This window comes from Rhipicephalus sanguineus, chromosome 5 (assembly GCF_013339695.2).
Source record: "Rhipicephalus sanguineus isolate Rsan-2018 chromosome 5, BIME_Rsan_1.4, whole genome shotgun sequence".
Lineage (NCBI taxonomy): Eukaryota > Metazoa > Arthropoda > Arachnida > Ixodida > Ixodidae > Rhipicephalus > Rhipicephalus sanguineus.
The window spans coordinates 205,742,140-205,754,483 of record NC_051180.1 but is presented as its reverse complement, the minus strand read 5'-3'; the positions used below and the strand labels follow the sequence as shown (position 1 = coordinate 205,754,483).

The 12,344-nt window shown below is 50.0% G+C and overlaps 1 protein-coding gene across 1 annotated transcript in view; it reads right to left on the bottom strand.

The window, feature by feature from the left end:
- The window catches only part of LOC119394579 (collagen alpha-1(II) chain), a gene marked incomplete in the record, with an annotated part of 1,710,759 nt that overhangs the window by 59,862 nt on the left and 1,638,553 nt on the right, over positions 1-12,344 (bottom strand). The window contains 1 exon segment of the mRNA XM_049415838.1: positions 1,600-1,653.

The following is a 12,344-nucleotide window of genomic DNA, read 5'->3' as shown; positions in this document are numbered from 1 at the left end:
AAACGGCAATATGTTGTTTCCAAACACATCCTCGAGCACAGTTTCTCCTGGACAAAATGAAACAGCGCCTTATGCCATTCTTCTTCCCGTGCGTGCGGCGCATCTGATGGCAGAAGTCGAAATCGCCATAAACGCCAAGCTCTACTCACTCGTGCATGTTAACGCGAAAGCCTTTAATTTCTCACACTCGCGGCGTCCGTCCGTCCGTGCCCTGGAACAGTGCCAGCTGGGGCCTCTCCCGTTCGCTCTCTCTCGGCAATCACGTGATGGCACAGCTGCGCCTAGCAACAGTCGCGCGCTGCTTCTTCCAAAGCGCGTTGCGCAACGCGGCGGCGGCGTCCAGCGGCGGCCTCCGTCTGTCAACGCGCAACAGCTGCCCGGTCCTCCTTCCAACGCGCGCTGCGCAACTGTTGCGCAACGCGGCGCCGGTGTAAGCGGCGGCGTCTGTCCGTGCCCCTCACATTATCTCAGCAATCACGTGATGGCACAGCAGCGCGCGCGGCAACGCTCCTTCGTCAGACGTCTCGTTGCAGCAGTCAAGTCAGTCGTATGGCTCCCAAGCGGCCTGGTGATGATTACAAGGCAAGCGGTTCGCAGAAGCGCCCCAAGAATGTCGATTGCCGCGATACCATGGCATAGTCAGTCAAATGGCCACAGGCTTTCGACGAACACAATTTGGAATTTACAAAGTGTTCTTCAATTTTTTTACTGCTCGCTATGTGCAGTTTCTTTTCCTTTAGTGTGTTCTTCTGTACATATTATGACTTATGCAATTGTCCCATTATTGAAATGCAGGTGGCTCCTCTACTGGCTTCGTTGGCACTCTTATTTACCATGACGTCGTATTGATTTGTTAGGCCGTTCTGGAGATGTTCCCCTTTTTCATGATAGTTGTTTTGTATAGCAGTGTCTTTTAGTAGGGCTTGTTGTTTAATGTATATAGCTTAACCCAACACGAAAAACGACTGAACAAACTGTAATAAAGTAATATGATAATCTGAGGGGCTTCACGTGCTGAAACCACGATATGATTTTGAGGCACGCCATAATGCAGGCGTGCAAAATTTCGACTACCTGATGTTATCTTACGAACACCTATGTCAAAGTACACGGGCCTCTAGAACTTCCGCTTTATAAAAATCCCACTGCCGCGGATGGTATCGAACACCATCTTTCGAGTCAGCAGAAGCGCACTTCAAATGTACCTGAAAGGAAGCTGAAAGGAAAAACGACACATAAGCATATAGCCTGGCGGGTTTCTATGTGGGTCTAGTTCAACTCAATTAGTTGTCTATAATGCTATTGGCCTACAGCCCTACACTTCTTGTGTAGGAGTGTAGTGCAGTTTTGTTGTTCTACACGTAACGTACTGCGGATACGACAAAGTTGGCAGGTCAAACTCTGTAGCTGCCTGAATTGAACAATGCACTTCGTGGGCTAGCTCAGCATTCATTCATATTACAGGAATTCATATAAGCATACGATTGCTGCGAGGGAACACGTGGGAGTTGTTATGTGATAGTTAGCCGAAAAATTCAAACATTTTCTGCTGCATGAGTGGCGCGTTTCTTCAGTGTTTTGTCGCGTGATCTGACTCACCGGTGCACCAGGAGGTCCGGGGTTTCCTATTGGTCCTTTGCTTCCTTGTGGTCCCTGCACACAAGCATAATACAGGAATGAGTTTGGCGATGTGGTTGAGTTGACTAAAGTTCATCACGTTATGTTCACGTAAGGTCAAGTTCATCACGACTACCGCATGAATTGACACGTCACAGTGCACACACAGATACATATTGTTTCACAAAACAAGAACCAACGATATTTAGTTCTTTAATGGTTAACCGCGACTTAACGAAACCAACGCCATATGTTTTGCCTCCGTGTAGCGCTCGATAGGGCTACCATGCTTAATTCGTCAGCTAAGGTGAAATGTGCAAAATTTTAGGGGCGAAACAACTTACGACCTATCTTTGTCGGCGAACGTCACTGTACGCCGTCACGGTATATAGAAAAGCGTTGCTACAGTCGAAACATGTGTGTGTGTTGCGATTACGATTGCGATTATAAAGTCTCAGATAAAACTCAAATGCAGCACTCAAAACCATCCTGAAATATAATAAAAAGGAAATCGAATATTAGGGCACTATGTTCCCGAGATCTTCAAATGGGGCTATCGCAATTCTGAAGCATGTGCACAGTGGGATGTGGAAGGTGTCGTGCATGACAGGGTGTCTTCAACGGAGACAAGTTTAGGAAGTCTGCGGCATTTGCTCCTCAAACGCGAAATATATGTTTGTATGTTGCGATTACGAAACAAAGTACTAGCACAAACCCTTTATACTAGTCGGAGACTTCAACGTAGTCGTTATGGACAGCGACTGGATTATGCAGCATATTGCCACCTGTAGTAGTGGGTTATATGCAAAAGCAGAGGCACATGCCACGAAAGGAAGAAGTGCGCGCGCTGTCCCTTTTGGCGAACAAGCTCAACCGACGCGTTTGGCAAGAGCCCAGTTACTCTACGTTAAATAAACCCTGCCTGGACATCTGAAGCGACGTGACAAGTGGTGGAGGTGCGGGGTAGCCCTCACGAATGTTGCAGACCCCTCCTGGAAGTCGCACCACAAGCCCAGTGCCAGTCAACACTCCCGTGCATCGGGCCAGCCGCAGGATCAGAGGATTACCTCCCGAAGCGGACGTTACGGTGCGTGCCACTTCGAGCGGTATGACCAGCACTTCCGTTCAAACCACCCCAAGCGGTACGGAAAGCACGATGGTGAATCGCTACACACTTGAGAGCCCACAAGTTCCGACGCCATTCCATGGCACCGTGCTCGAAGACGTCGAAGACTGGTTGGTCGACTTCGAGCGCGTGGCTGCCTTGAACGAATGGGACGACGCAGCGAAACTACGACGTGTGCACTACTTGGAGGACGGAGCACGTACATGGTACCAGAACCGCGAGGAACAGCTGACGTCGTGGCGCGAATTCTGCCGTCGGCTACTAGACACTTACACCAGTGCTGATCGCCACGAACGAGCGGAACGAGCGATACAGGCCCGCATCCAGATGCCCAATGAAACTGTGACGACCTATGTCGAAGATATGACGCGCCTGTTCAGACGAGCTGATCCAAGAATGGCGGAGGAGAAGAAGTTGCGGCATCTGATGCGAGGAGTCAAGGAGCAGCTTTTCGCTGTTCTTGTACGGAGCCCTCCGAAGACAGTCGCCGAGTTCTTATCCGAGGCCGTCACAATGGAAAAGATGCTTCAGCATCGGTCCACCCTGTATGAGCGACAACTCAACAGTATGCCCGCTGCTCAGGTTTTCACGCCTATCGGGAGCGACACCGAGTATCTGCGAGAACTCATTCGCTCTGTAGTACGCGAGGAGCTGCAAAAGGCTGCCGCGCCACCCCTACCTACGGTGAGCTCCATTGCAAGCAACATAAAGGACGAGTTACACCAGGCCCTCCGGGATCCTGTGACTCTCGATAACCTCACGGCAGTGCCGACTGAATACCGCCGTGCGACCTACGCGGAAGTCTTGAAGCGCCCTGCTTCCTCTCCCCCGCTCTTCGTACATGCACCTCCCACGCTTTCCCTCCAATCGGCGCAGCAGCTACAGTACTGCGAAGATACACGAACATCGCCACCTTTCGTTTACGCCGGTCCTGTTGCGCATCGTTCGGAACAACCAGTACATTACATCGACGATAGACGCCCGTCCCCTCGGAAATCCGATGTTTGGCGCACTCCAGATCACCGGCCTCTGTGCTTCCACTGCGGTGAAGCAGATCATTTGTACCGCCAGTGCCCATACCGGCGCCTCGGACTGCGGGGATTTTCTGCATATTCGCCGCCTCCCCGGTATGGCCAGCGACCCCGGGACATTGAGGACTACCTGGATCAGCAGCGCGTGGCACCGCCTGCCGGGCGGCAGTCGCGCTCACCGTTGGCGAGGCGATTTTCATCTCCGCCCCAGCGATATGCTGGCGCTCGGTCCCCCAGTCCCCGCCGGGAGAACTAACTAAAGCGACCTTTGGAGGCGAGGTCGCTGGCAGTCGACGTGCTGAAGACCTCCGATCGACGCAAACAGGAAAGGGTGCAGATACGATTGAACGGGATGGCCGGCGTTCTCTCGATATACCGGTGCTGATTGACGGTTATGCGGTTAATGCTTTAGTGGATACCGGGGCTGACTATTCGATATTAAGCGGGAAAATGGCCACACTTTTGAAGAAGGTAATCACGCCCTGGCATGGCTCGCAGATTCGAATGGCTGGTGGCCACGTCGTCACTCCGCTGGGAACCTGCACGAGTAGAGTTCGGATTTGTAGTTCTACCTTCGTAGCAAGTTGCCTTGTGCTACGTGAATGTTCCCGCGACGTCATTCTTGGTGTCGACTTCCTGCAAGAGTATGGGGCTGTTATTGATCTCCAAGAGTGTCGTATCACCTTCTCAGTCGATCGAGCAATCGACGGGCAGGACGATGAACGGCGTGCCGACGTTCTTCGTGTTTCTGCCGACAGTGTAACGCTCCCGCCACGAGCCAGTGTCATAGTCGACGTCACATGCTGTGGATTACGAAATGGTGAAGCGCTCGCAGAAAGTAACCTCGAACACCTGCTGACAAAAGGTGTTTGTGCGGCTCGGAGTATCATACGGCTTCGTAATGGTCGATCTCAACTGCTTGTTACGAATTTCAGTAAAGAACATGGACACCTTTTGCGCGGCACTTCGTTAGCGTTTGCAGACGAAATAGCAAACGTTCGGAACTGCTTCACATCTGAGGCAGTCGAGCCCGCAGATACGTCACTGGCCAATATCGATATAAATTCTGACCTGTCGTCCGATAATCAAACAGCACTGCGGAGGCTCTTGCTTGAACTCAAGTCATGCTTCGCCAGTTCTTCTAAAGTGCGCCAGACCTCCATCATAGGCACAGGATAATTACGACGACGCACGCCCGATACACCAGCAACCTTACCGCGTGTCAACAAAAGAACGCGAAACGATTCGAACGCAAGTCCGAGAAATGCTTGACGACGGCATCATCGAACCTTCCAACAGCGCATGGTCATCTCCGGTCGTCCTAGTCAAAAAGAAAGACGGAACGCTACGTTTTTGCGTCGACTACCGGAAGTTGAACAATGTGACTAAAAAAGACGTCTACCCGCTGCCACGTATCGACGACTCATTAGATAGGCTACGCCGTGCCCAGTATTTTTTTCCCCTGGATTTAAAAAGCGGGTATTGGCAGATCGAGGTAGACGAGAGGGACCGCGAGAAAACGGCATTTGTGACCCCCGACGGCCTCTGTGAACTTCGAGTACTTCCTTTCGGTTTGTGTTCAGCACCGGCAACTTTCCAGCGAATGATGGACACTGTACTCTCTGGACTGAAGTGGCAGACTTGTCTCGTGTACCTCGATGATGTAGTCGTCTTTTCTGAAACGTTCGAGCAACATCTCCACCGCCTGCGGAGTGTCCTAGAGGCTATTCGATCGGCAGATCTCACACTCAAACCAGAAAAGTGTCACTTTGGCTATGAAGAGCTCAAGTTCCTCGGCCATGTAGTGAGCGCCAGAGGAGTCCGACCCGATCCTGACAAGCTTACCGCTGTAGCAACATTTCCGGCTCCTACCGACAAGAAGGCTGTCCGGCGCTTCCTGGGCTTGTGCGCCTATTATCGACGATTTATTAAAGGCTTTTCCAAGATAGCAGAACCCTTGACTCGCCTTACAAGAGACGACACGCCATTTGTTTGGGATAACGAGCAACAGGGCGATTTTGCCGAACTACGACAGCGCATGCAGTCAGCACCCGTTCTTGCACATTTTGGCGATGACGCTGACACCGAGGTGCGTACTGACGCCAGTAACATCGGCCTCGGCGCAGTGCTCGTCCAGCATCAACACGGAGAGGAAAGAGTAATAGCCTATGCCAGCCGCTCCCTGTCCCGTGCCGAGGCGAATTACTCGACCACAGAGAAAGAATGCCTCGCAGTCGTATGGGCGATCACGAAGTTTCGCCCTTACCTCTATGGTCGTCCATTCAAAGTGGTGACAGACCACCATGCCCTCTGCTGGTTGTCAAACATACGTGATCCCTCAGGACGACTGGCCCGGTGGAGCTTGCGCCTACAGGAATTTGATGTAACCATCGTCTATAAGTCTGGCCGGAAGCACGAAGACGCTGATACACTGTCGCGTTCACCCACTCATCTCGTCAACCAAGAAGCAGAGGACGATGACGGTTTCCTGGGCGCCCTTAGCTCATCGGACTTGAGCAGACGGCAGCGAGACGATGAAGAAATTCGACCGGTCATCGATTATTTAGAGGGTCGTAGCGCAGTTATACCACGCCATCTATCCCGCGTGTTGACATCATTGTGCCTCCGAGACAATGTCCTGTACAAGAAAAACACTCGTTCTACGAGCCGGGCTTACCTCCTGATGGTTCCAAGGGACATGCGGGACGACATCCTTTTCGCTTGTCATGACGAGCCCACATCTGGCCACCTAGGCTACTCACGAACACTCGCTTGAGTAGGCGAGACTTACTGTTGGCACGGACTTTCGGCAAGCGTCAAGCAGTACTTCCAAGGCTGTCGTGAATGCCAGCGCCGGAAGACATCATCCCGTAAGCCGGCTGGACTACTTAAACCATTTGACCCTCCTCATAAGCCATTTGACCAAGTCGGCATGGACCTTCTCGGCCCTTTTCCTCTGTCTACCGACGGCAACAAATGCGTGATTGTCGCAACTGACTATCTGACACGGTATGCCGAGACAGAGGCGGTCCCACGAGCCACGGCTTCCGAGGTAGCGCAGTTCTTCATGTGCCACATCGTACTGCGTCACGGGGCTCCCTCTGCCGTCATAACAGATAGAGGCACAGCGTTCACTGCGCAGCTCATGGATGAAGTTTTTCGATTAAGCAACACTAAACACCGAAAGACGACTGCCTACCATCCGCAGAAACGGACTTACCGAGCGGCTAGATAAGACCGTCACAGACATGATCTCCATGTACATCGACGTCAAACACAAAACATGGGATCGGATTTTACCTTACGTGACGTTCGCTTATAACACCGCCGTGCAAGAGACAACGCGATTCACACCATTTCGCCTTCTCTACGGCCGCGAGGTTCAGACGATGTTGGACGCTATGCTTCCTTGTCAAGACGCTGATGAGTTAACAACTGACGCCGAAGAATTTGCAGAGCGTGCAGAGGAAGCTCGCCAGCTCGCGCGGCTGCACATCGGTCTGCAGCAACAGGCAGATGCACGACGCTACAACGTCCGCCACAGAGACGTATCCTACAGTCCAGGAGACAAAGTTTGGGTGTGGACCCCTGTTCGTCGCCGTGGCCTCTCCAAAAAGTTGCTGAGCAGATACTTCGGTCCGTATAAGGTATTACGCCGCGTGAGCGACGTAAACTACGAAGTGGTTCCGGACACTGCGTCGTCAACAGGAACACAACGAAGACAACCGAGCTCCGACATAGTTCATGTCGTGCGCATGAAGCCTTATTTTGCCCGTTCACAATTTTCTTTCCGTTCATTTTTTTTTTGTTTCCTTTATTTGTGCCACTCGCATCGCCTCACCGTTCATTGACTGTGCGCGCGTAACATTTCACCATTGTCCATTCGCGTTGTGTTAGCTGCTTTGTTTTCTTTTTTTTCTTACTACTACCTTGCAGCATCGAGCCGATGCTCTTTTTCGCGGAGGAGGGAATAATGTCACCTGTAGTAGTGGGTTATATGCAAAAGCAGAGGCACAGGCCACGAAAGGAAGAAGAAAGGAAGGCGAACAAGCTCAACCGACGCGTTTGGCAAGAGCCCAGTTACTCTACGTTAAATAAACCCTGCCTGGACATCTGAAGCGACGTGACAATATGATGTCTCGATACACTCTTCGATGCATTTCATACGAGTGGAAAAAACCAACAAACACCCGAGGAATATGCATAGACCTTGCCTTCGCCAACTTTAAATTAGCTCCACCAGAAGAACCAATGGCTCGCCATTTTACAGGCCACAGAGAAGTAACAATGAAGGGAAAACGGAATCCAGAACTCAAGATGATATACCAATTACAGCAAGAGGATTAAAATAAAAGAGCATTAAAGAGGAACCAAATAATTACATTTGTATATATATGCCCTTTATGTCGCTCGATTTACATTCGCAGTGGCAACGCGCACATGACGTACGGTGACATAGCGATGATATCAGTGCTTCGCCACTCGTCGTGATCCACATTAGTGGAGATAAATTATTTTTTAATATTACATTGTATGACCAAGTGCTCTTTGTTAGGCTGTAGATGGCGTTCTAAAACGACCGATCGGTTTTCGTGGCAACGTACATATACATGCATTGTGGTGATCTTTTTCGGCATTGAAAGAAAGCAGGCGAAGTATAAATTCAATTATGTCACTGCTTTCATCCGCTACCGCTTTGTAGGGCTGTAAACGATGCTTGGACTGAAATAAATCTTGGAGGACGCTTGAGCTTCGCTTGCAAGAGAAGGACATGATAACGTAATCGGACCGTGTTCGTATCACCTTCCCAATAGCTAGCCTGGCTTCGCTTGTCGGTGGAGACCTAAACCGTGCCGCAAAGCAAGTCATAGTGCGGACGCCCTCCGGGTGCAATATCTATGTGTGAGGCGCGACGAAATGCGGCCACACGGCGGGGCGACGCCGCTTAAAAGCGCGACTGTAGGGCCTTTCCTCCATCCCGTTGGTGTTGTGCCAAGCCACTGAAGAATCTCCGAGGTGTGCACACCACAAACGCTAACTGGTGGCTTTCAATACCTCGCCGTTAGTATTTTGATGATGTGTGCGTGATGGCCGAGCGGCTAAACACATCGCGCCACGGAGGAAGCCGTCGCAGGTTCAAATCTCCGGTCGCACTGGAACCGAAGATTCTTATCATTTCTTTACTTGCATCTACCTCGAATTTTTCTCACGGACAAAGGTTATTTTTCACTCACAACCAAAGACGCCGCTCCTTACAGCGACACCGGCAAGTGAGCTCTTTAACTCTATGGTGTTAAAAACCCTGCGCGCTGAAGATAGGCACAGTCGCGCCTCTAGGCATGGCTTCAAAGCGCGTCAGCACTTTTGAAGGCCGCAGCGCCGTCATCCCTAATAAGCGGTAGCTTGACAATCGACGCGTACTACTCTTGTGCTGGAAGCACGGTTGATAGCGCTAGCGCGGTGGCGCATGAGCGCAGTCATGTTGATTTATTTCATATTGCGCGGGTTTTCTTTAAAAGGCGAAATTTTTATTGCGATAGCAACTATATGGATGCTCTCGACGGGATGTTGTCGTCAGCGTCGCCGCTTGCGTCACCGTCATTTTCCATATGAAGTCCAGAATGGTAACCTCTCCCCACTCATCATAAGTTCTACCCGCGGGTGAAAGCGCGCGCGAGGGTGACGAACGCGGCTGCAGCAGAGGTGAAATGAGCCAGCCCATCTCCGTCGCTCGGAGGGCGCATGCGATAACACCACCCCGGGTGCGAGGCCTGCCGTCGTATGCTTCTGAGCCAGATAGGAAACGGCCTGCCCGCCTTGATCGAGCATGAAAAGACGCGGAAGGTTGGTTGGTTGGTTGATCCTCAGCTACTTGGCGCAACCCGCACGCGGAAGGGGTGGGTGTTCCAGCAGCAACTTTCAACTTCGAACAAAACCGATCGCTAGCGCGCGCGCAATCTTCACAAGCATCAGCGGGAGTCTCGTACACCCTTCTACATGCTGCGCTCTCAACGCGAAGAGTCTGTGAGAAATCTGCTTCTCTCCTATGAGCGGCCGTATTCACCTACGCCAGCGTTTTGTAGAGTTAAGCGACATTGGACCTAAAAGAGTTAGCTGCCACTCTTACTTCGTACAGGATTATAATTTGTTGCTGTTACATTCATTGCTTCACCCTTTTAGAGAAACTGTGATTTTTAACACGAAAGTGCTTTATGCCGGAGTCCAGCAACACTTCGCTGACGTACTTCCGTCGTAGATATGACGTTGGCAAAATGCACACTAACGGATGAGAAAAAAGAATACAAGAGAAAAAAGGCAGATCCCACGCACTGTGGGAATTGGTGTAATGCGAAGCAACCAGCAAATAGCTGCTTAATCGCCTTGTTTGTCTTGAGGCAAGGGAAGTCCTTCATGCCATGGCACCTAGTTCACTATATATCGCATGTTTGCCATGCATGTATGCATACATGTACAATCGGGTATATACCATACTAATGAAACGTATATTCAAAAAGGACATGCTTCTGGGCTAGTTGGTTCGTATATTGCTTAGGTACAGAAGACTGAGGCGCGAAATACATTTCTTGAAAAAGGGAGAATCTCTGTCTTCTCTTCCGCTTCTTCCTTTTTCAAGAAATGTATTTCGCGCCTCAGTCTTCTGTACCTAAGCAACAAAAAAAAAAGAAACGTATATTCTTGAATGTACAATGCATGACCTGTCATTTATGCTCACCATGCACTCCTCTCATGCCATACCAACTTTGGTATATATCCAGTTAACAAAACGCCCGGAAGCGCACCATGAAAGTGCCACGTAAATCATACCGTACACGACGTGCATGTCGTGATTCGCATGTTAGGACCTGTCATTTATTTTCGTCATACACTCCCGTCACGCAATACCAATTTCGGCGTATAATCAAGCTAGCGAACGGGACGCCAGCGCACCATCAGCGTGGCATGCAAATCATGCCGTACAAGACATGCATGCTATGATTTTCATGTTACCACCTGGCATTTATGTTCGTCTTACAATCGCGGCGCGCGATACGAATGTTGGTGTATATTAAGCCAGCAAAACGGCCGTGAGGGCACCATGAATGTGGCATGTTACTCATGTCATACATGACAAGCATATTGTGGTTTTCATGTCACCGTCTGTCATTTATGTTCGTAATACAGTCAAGTCGACTATACGAATTGTGGTGTATATCAAGCTAGCGAAACGGCCGCGAGCGCGCCATGATCGTTGCATGTAAATCATGTCATGATTTTCGTGTTAACACCTCTCATTTATGTTCGCCATACTGTCGCGTCGCGAAATACTAATATTGGTGTATGTCAAGCAATCAGACAATGACCGTGACATTTAAATCACGCCGTAAATTACATGCATATCATAATTTCCAAGTTACCACTTCTCAGTTCTTTTTGCCATACAGTCATGTCGCGCAGTACCAATTTTGGCGTATATCAAGCGAGCCAAACGGCCGCGAGTGCACCATGAGCCTAGGATAGAAATCATGTCGTAAATGAGTTGCACGATTTTCAAGTTACCACCTGTCAATATTGTTTGTCATACAGTCACGTCACGCAATATCAATGTTGGTGTGTATCACGCGAGCGAAACGGCAGCAATCGGACAATTAGCGTGGCAAGTAAATCATGTTGTAGATAACTTGCATGTCATGATATCCCCGTTACCACCTCTGATTTACGTTCATCATACTGTCTCGCCGAGTAACATCAATTTTGGTGTATACAAAGCCAGCGATACGGCCGCGAGTGCACCATGAACGTGGCATGTAAATCATGTCGTACATGACGTGCACGTCACGATTATCATGCTACCATGTGTGAGTTATGTTCGTCATACAAAAATGTCTTATCATACCAGTTTTGGTATGTGTCCATTCATTTCGGCCACGAGCACCCCCGACACCATGTAAGGTAAATCATGCTGTACATGACATGCGTGTCATGATTTACACTTTGGGACCAGTCACTTACGTTCGCCATACACTCTTGTCACGCCATGCTAATTTTGGTATATATCAAATTAACGTAACGGCCGCAAGAGCCCCAAGACAGTGGCATGTCAATCATGGTGTTCATGACATGCATGTCATGATTTTCATGTTATGACCTGCAATTTATGTTCGTAATACTGCCACACACGCTCCTTTCTCTCTATGTTTTCTGTTACCGGCCTATTGCACGTGTAGCTGCTGCCTTGCGCAATGTGCGCCAGAATGTCTGAGAAGATTCCAGATTGTAGTAGATCATTTTGTTAAGATTGCGCACATGACGCGAATAGTCAAGGTTATTCCAGAGCTTGCGCGACCAGCAGTGATAAGGCTAGAATGTTCGATGCGTGATGTATAAAAGACGGCGCATCCCAGCGATGCTCAGTTTTATCGACGGCCGACGCTCTGTTCGCCGCTATCAGTGTACAGTGTGTGTTGCTGTAGTTTGACTTTCCTTTTCCCGGTCACAAGTTCGGCCAAATAAGTTTCATCTTGGACAAGCTGACTGCTGCATTCGTCGACCTCACGACCCCGTGACATCTG